This window comes from Triticum aestivum, chromosome 2D (genome assembly GCF_018294505.1).
Source record: "Triticum aestivum cultivar Chinese Spring chromosome 2D, IWGSC CS RefSeq v2.1, whole genome shotgun sequence".
In the NCBI taxonomy this organism is placed as follows: Eukaryota; Viridiplantae; Streptophyta; class Magnoliopsida; order Poales; family Poaceae; genus Triticum; species Triticum aestivum.
The window spans coordinates 346,868,884-346,877,045 of NC_057799.1; positions in this window are offsets into that span (position 1 = coordinate 346,868,884).

Sequence of the window (8,162 nt, forward strand, 5' to 3'; positions counted from 1 at the left end):
GTCAAATTGCTCGGGGCGATCTCGACAACCTAATTGGAGACCCCGACGCTTGCCCGGAGCTTTACACCACAATTATTGAGCTCCGAACACCACCAACCGTCTAGGGCGCCCAAGCACCCAAGAGGAACAAGCTCAAGGGCACCAAGCACCCAAGAGTAATAAGCTTCTCAACTTGTAACTTCCACGTATCACCGTGGAGAACTCAAACCGATGCACCAAATGCAATGGCAAGGGCACACGGAGTGCCCAAGTCCTTCTCTCTCAAATCCCACCGAAACAACTAATGCTAGGGAGGAAAATGAGAGGAAGAACAAGAAGGAGAACACCAAGAACTCCAAGATCTAGATCCAATGGGTTCCCCTCACATAGAGGAGAAAGTGATTGGTGGAAATGTGGATCTAGATCTCCTCTCTCTTTTCCCTCAAAAACTAGCAAGAATCCATGGAGGGATTGAGAGTTAGCAAGCTCGAAGAAGGTCAACAATGGGGGAAGAACACGAGCTCAAGAGATAAAATAGAATGGGGAAGAAGACCCCCTTATATAGTGGGGGGAACAATCCAACCGTTACCCCCACTTCAGCCCCGCAGAGAGCGGTACTACCGCTTAGCCAGCGGTACTACCGCTTGCCCCTATAAGCGGTACTGCCGTTGGGCCCAGAGCGGTACTACCGCGGTGGCAGGGCAGTACTACCGCATACGAGCGGTACAACGGCCCCCACTGCCGTGGCCAGTACCGTAAAACCCGACACGAAAAAGACCCCTCGAATCGAGGCGGTACTAGCACGAGACCGCAGCGGTACTACGGCTGGGGGCTACCAGCGGTACTACCGCTCAGGAGCGGCACTACCGCTTGTAGCACCCAAGCGGTACTACCGCTCCGGCCCGCGGTACTACCGCTAGGAAACCAAAACTGCCATAACTTCTGCATATGAGCTCCGAATTGAGAAAACTCAAGCTTGTTGGATAGAGGAAGACGAGTAGCATCAAAACAGAGAAGAACCGGCATAACCTCCAACATCGAAAACATCATAGAAGATGCGAGTGAACTCCGTTTTTGATGAACTCGAGCTTGTCATCAAGATGACCATAAGCTCCAAAACTCACAAAGAGAAGAACCAAACAAGAACCAATAAAGATGATGCAAGGATGCAATGGTTTGAGCTCTCTATGAACGATACGATCAAGCTACTCATCGAGAGCCCCCCTTGATAGTACGGCAATCGATCCTATAACCCGGTCTCCCAACTACCATCATGAGACCGGTAAAATAGAAAACCTATCAAGAGCAAACCTTTGCCTTGCACATGGTCCACTTGAGCTAGATGATGACGATCTTGACTCCCTCAAGTTGGACCACCTTTCTTGGTTGCGTTGGCTCGATGAAGACTAGTTGATTGCTCCCCCATGCTCCACTATGGGTGAGCCACTCTTCCGCACATCTTCACAAGTCCATTGTCACCACAATGGACGGCAAGCTTCAAGCATTTGATCTCTTCATGATGCTTCACTTGAACTTGCACACCGCAACATCTTCACAAGTCCATTGTCACCACAATGGACGGCAAGCTTCAAGCATTTGATCTCTTCATGATGCTTCACTTGAACTTGCACACCGCAACCTAACCCCACAAAGAACTCTCACGAAGATCATGGGTTAGTACACAAAGCGTAATTGACAATGCTTACCACACCATGGATTGCTTGATCCCTCCCGGTACATCTTCTACGCTTTGTGAGTTGATCAAGTTGATTCACTCTTGACTTAGTCTTGATCAACCATGAATCTTTTCAACTCTCTTCATTTGAATGATGTCTTGAAGATATACATGAATGATCACACAATCTTCTTCTCCAAGACATGCTTGCAATAAGCTCAACTCTCACATGACCAATCTTTGGATAATTCCTTAATAACACCTTGGTCACCACATAAACTCCTTGAAACCAACACATGGACTTCAAGAAATGCCTATGGACAAATCCTTCAAATATAACTCAAGGCAACCATTAGTCCATAGAGATTGTCATCAATTACCAAAACCAAACATGGGGGCACCGCATGTTCTTTCAAAGGTATTACTGTTGTTCCTAATGATAAGAATGAACTTATTCCACAAAGAATTGTTAGAGGCTATAGGATGGTAATTGATTACAGAAAATTAAATAAAGCAACTAGAAAAGACCATTACCCTTTGCGTTTTATTGATAAAATGCTTGAAATATTATCTAAACACACACACTTTTGCTTCCTAGATGGATACTCTCGCTTTTCTCAAATACCTGTTTCTCAACCTGATCAAGAAAAGACTACTTTTACTTGTCCCTTTGGAACTTATGCTTATAGACGTATGCCTTTTGGTTTATGTAATGCACCTGCTACCTTTCAAAGATGTATGACTGCTATCTTCTCCGACTTTTTTGAAAAGATTGTTGAGGTTTTCATGGATGACTTTTTTGTTTATGGGAAGTCTTTTGATGATTGTTTAAGCAATCTTGAGCGAGTTTTGCAAAGACGTGAACAAACAAATCTTGTCTTGAATTGGGAGAAGTGTCACTTTATGGTTAATGAAGGCATTGTCTTGGGTCATAAAATTTCTGAAAGAGGTATTGAAGTGGACCAAGCTAAGGTTGATGCTATTTAGAAAATGCCATGTCCTAAGGACATCAAAGGTATTCATAGTTTCTTAGGTCATGCTGGTTTCTATAGGAGATTTATCAAAGACTTTTCTAAAATTTCTAGGCCTCTTACTAATCTTTTGCAAAAGGATATTCCTTTTGTTTTTGATGATGATTGTCTTGAAGCCTTTGAAACACTCAAGAAAGCCTTAATATCTGCACCTATCGTTCAACCACCTGATTGGAACTTGCCTTTTGAAATTATGTGTGATGCTAGTGATTATGCTGTTGGTGTTGTCCTAGGACAAAGAGTTGATAAGAAATTGAATGTTATTCATTATGCTAGTAAAACTCTAGACATTGCTCAAATAAAATTATGCTACTATTGAAAAAGAATTCTTAGCAGTGGTGTTTTCCTGTGATAAATTTAGACCTTATATTGTTGATTCCAAAGTAACTGTTCACACAGACCATGCTACTATCAAATATCTTATGGAATAGAAAGATGCTAAACCTAGATTTATTCATTGGGTTCTCTTGTTACAAGAATTTGATTTACATATTATTGATAGAAAAGGAGCTGAGAACCACGTAGCTGATAACTTGTCTAGGCTTAAAAATGTGCTTGATGACCCACTACCTATTGATGATAGTTTTCCTGATGAGCAGTTAGCTGCAATAAATGTTGCTAATAGTTCACCTTGGTATGCCGACTATGCTAATTACATTATTGCTAAATATTTACCACCTAGCTTTACATATCAGCAAAAGAAAAAAAATTCTTCTATGATTTAAGACATTACTTTTGGGATGACCCACATCTTTATAAAGAAGTAGTAGATGCTATTATTAGACATTGTGTACCTGAGCATGAACATGGACAAATCCTATGGAAATGTCACTCCGAGGCTTATGGAGGGCATCATGCTGGAGATAGAACTGCTCACAAGGTATTGCAATCTCGATTTTATTGGCCTACTCTCTTCAAGGATGCACGTAAGTTTGTCTCATCTTGTGATGAATGTCAAAGAATAGGTAATATCGGTAAGCGTCAAGAAATGCCTATGAATTATTCACTTGCTATTGAACCATTTGATGTTTGGGGATTTGATTACATGGGACATTTTCCTTCCTCTAATGGGTATACACATATTTTGTTTGATGTTGATTATGTTACTAAATGGGTAGAAGCTATTCCAACTAGTAGTGCTGATCACAACACCTCTATTAAAACACTTAAGGAAGTTATTTTCCCAAGGTTTGGAGTCCCTAGATATTTGATGACTGATGGTGGTTCACACTTTATTCATGATGCTTTCCGCAAAATGCTTGCTAAGTATGATGTTAACCATAGAATTGCATCACCCTATCATCCTCAGTCTAGTGGTCAAGTTGAACTTAGCAATAGAGAAATAAAATTAATTTTGCAAAAGACTGTTAATAGGTCCAGAAAGAATTGGTCTAAGAAATTAGATGATGCACTTTGGGCTTATAGAACAGCATATAAAAATCCTATGGGTATGTCTCCTTATAAAATGGTTTATGGAAAGGCTTGTCATTTACCTCTTGAGTTAGAACATAAAGCATATTGGGCAGTTAAAGAACTCAACTATGATTTCAAACTTGCTGGTGAAAAGAGGTTATTTGATATAAGTTCATTAGATGAATGGAGAACCCAAGCTTATGAAAATGCAAAGTTATTCAAAGAAAAAGTTAAAATATGGCATGACAAAAGAATTCAAAAGCATGAGTTTAAGGTCGGAGAATATGTTCTTTTGTATAACTCTCGTTTTAGATTTTTTGCAGGAATGCTCCTCTCAAAATGGGAAGGCCCATATGTCATCGAGGAGGTTTACCGGTCTGGAGCCATCAAAATAAATAACTCCGAAGGTACTAACCCAAAGGTTGTCAATGGACAACGAATAAAGCATTATATCTCAGGTACGCCTATTAATGTTGAAAGTAATATTATCCAAACTCTGACACCGGAAGAACACATAAAAGAGTCCTTCCGGAACACTCTAGAATCGTGAAAATAAAGAGGTACGTGATATGGTAAGTAAACGGACTCCGAAAAACCCGCAAAAAAAAATTCTGTCAGTTTTGAAATATTTTAGAATTTTTGGATTAAAGAAACTCCCAGGAAGCGTCCCCTAGTGGGCACAAGACACGAGGGCGCGCCAGGCACCCAGGTGGGTTGTGCCCACCTGGGACACCTTCCGTACTCCGTTTTTCTACCATGTACTTGTCCCCCCCGATAAAAAATCTATATATACTTCCTGAACCTGTTAACCACCGTATCGCGAAGAAATCCTCTGTTCTCTTTTCTTGCTGTTTCTTGTCAGATTTATCAAGCTAGGCATCATGTCTTCTTGGTCCTCCAACAACATGGAAAAAGATGCTTGGCTGATGAAGATCGAGACGAAGCAGGAGGAGCCCACGGACGCCATCAAGGGAGATAAGGGCAAGAAAACTGACTTAGATCCACCCCGGTGGTAGCACGAGAGCTGCTGGCCGAGGAGGAGGAAGAAGATATCCTCAAACCCTACCTTCCTCATCTTACTCCTGCTGAGATCGAGGCTTTTCACGTCATTGAAATAGTTCGCATACAAAATAAGTATCTTACTCGCGAAAATATTCTGCATCAAGAGAATATCATCCATCTCCGGAGCGTCATCCGTTGGCTGGAGAACCTCTTGATCCTTAAGGATAGGATCGCTTCATCACCACCATCATCTTCTTCACCACCCAAAGAGAATTGAGTATCGGGTATGGGCACTCCCCTTGGCTTCTGCCAAGCTTGGTGGAGGTGCCCCGGTATCGTATCATCCCACTAACTTTTTGCTTTTACTTATCTTAGTTCAATCTTTTGCTTTTAGCTGAATAAAGTTTAGTTCGATCCTTTCTTCTTTGAGAGTTTGCTTAGTGATCTATCCTTGTAATCGTGTGCAAGTTATATAATAAAGTTAGTTTGAGTTTTTGCTTTCTTTACTCTCATGTTGCAAATAAAGAAAGAAAAAGAGAAAGGAAATAAATATAAGAAAGGAAATAAATCAATAATATTATATACTAATCCTATGGTAGGTGATAGCACCACATAAGGAAAAGTATAAGTAGAAAATTTTATTAGAGATTGACAAACATAGCATTAGTCAATGATGCAACTCATGAAAGAATTAATAAGGGAAGAGAAGATTCACATGTAGATATACTATCCTAGAAATCTTTTGTCATTGTGAGCCCTCATCAAAATATTATATGCCAAAATTATTGACGCTGGACAAGGAAGACAACTTAATGGTTTATGTTTGTTTATATTCACATAGTCATAGGTCCTTCAACATGTGATGTTTGCCCCCTATCTTTGCTAGCCAAAAATTCCGCACTAAGTAGAGATACTACTTGTGCAACCAAAAACCCTTAAACCCAAATCTTTTTCAAGTGTCCACCATACCTACCTATGGATTGAGCAAGATCCCTCGAATAAATTGTCATCGGTGCAAAAAGGCAATAAAAATTGCTTCTAAATATGTGAGCTCATTTAGTGTAAGAGAAAATTGAGCATTGTACGAACTTGGATGACAAAGAATAAAAGCGTCAGACTGCATAATAAAGGTTGTCATCTTAAGGGGCAATACAACGTGACGTTCTCTTACACTAAGGGATTGAGCATGCAAACAAATAAGCGCATGGAAACCTCTGCTTCCCTCTGCAAAGGGCCTATCTTTTCCTTTTATGTATTTACTTTTATGCAAAGCGTCAAAAGTTTTCCTTCTATTCCTTTTTATTTTCTGTTTTGGCAAGCATCATGTGGTGAGGAAAGATCTAGTCACATATGTCCAATTGAATATAGATAGCATGAGTTATTATTGTTGACATCACCCTTGAGGTGAGTGTGTTGGGAGGCGAAACTATAAGCCCCTATCTTTCTATGTGTCCGGTTGAAACGTTTTGCTCATGGGTACGAGGTGAGTGTTAGCAATCATAGAAGACTATATGATGGTTGAGTAGGTGGACTTGCCTAAAGGCTCCGATACATGACCCTTCCTAAAAAGATGATAAATTGTAGTTACAAAGTTGACTGAGAACATAGTTTGTTGGTTTCTAATAGAGTTTTTGCTTTATACTTCGATTGTGTGATGAACTATTACTTATTCATGAGAAGTATATGATAAAAGTTCTCTGATAAAAGTCATATGTTTAATTTTGTTGCTGTTATAATAATCAACATGATGCTTCTATGTTCGTATTTTGTTTTTATCGACACCTGTCTCTCAAAGCATGTGGACATGTTTTTCGATTTTGGTTTTCGCTTGAGAACAAGCGAGGTCTAAGCTTGGGGGAGTTGATACGTCCATTTTGCATCATGTTTCCTTACTATTATTTATAATGTTTTTATTCATAATAATGCTTTTTTGAGTAATTCTAATGCCTTTTCTCTCATAATTTGTAAGGAACACACCAAGAGGGAGAATTCTGGCAGCTGGAAATCTGGACCTGGAAAAGCTATGTCAGGCCACCTATTTTGCACAACTTCAAATGAGCTGAAACTTCACAGAGATTTTTTATGGAATATTTAATAAATATTGGAGCCAATAAACACCAGAGGGGGCCCACTAGGTAGGCACAACCCACCTGGGCGCGCCAGGCCCCCCAGGCGCGCCCTGGTGGGTTGTGGCCTCCTCGGCCCACCTCCGGTGCCCATCTTCTGGTATATAAGTCATTTTGACCTAGAAAAAAAATAAGGAGGAGACTTTCGGGACGAGGCGCCGCCGTCTTGAGGCGCCGCCGTCTCGAGGCGGAACTTGGGCAGGAGCACTTTTGCCCTCCGGCGGAGCGATTCCGCCCGGGGAACTTCCCTCCCGCAGGGGAAAATCATCGTCATCATCATCACCAACAACTCTCCCATCTTGGGGAGGGCATTCTCCATCAACATCTTCAATAGCACCATCTCCTCTCAAACCCTAGTTCATCTCTTGTGTTCAATCTTGTTACCGGAACTATAGATTGGTGCTTGTGGGTAACTAGTAGTGTTGATTACATCTTGTAGTTGATTACTATATGGTTTATTTGGTGGAAGATTATATGTTTAGATCCAATATGCTATTTAATACTCCTCTGATCATGATCATGTTTATCATTTGTGAGTAGTTACTTTTGTTCTTGAGGTCACGGGAGAAATCATGTGAACTTGATATGTGTTCGATATTTTGATAGTATGTATGTTGTGATTCCCTTAGTGGTGTCATGTGAACGTTGACTACATGACACTTCACCATATTTGGGCCTAAGGGAATGCATTGTGGAGTAGCAATTAGATGGTGAGAGTGACAGAACTTAAACCTCAGTTTATGCGCTATTCCGTAAGGGACCGATTGGACCCCAAAGTTTAATGCTATGGTTAGAATTTATTCTTAATACTTTTCTCGTAGTTGTGGATGCTTGCGGGAGGGTTAATCATAAGTAGAAGGTTTGTTCAAGTAAGAACAACACCTAAGCACCGGTCCACCCACATATCAAATTATCAAAGTAGCGAACACAAATCGA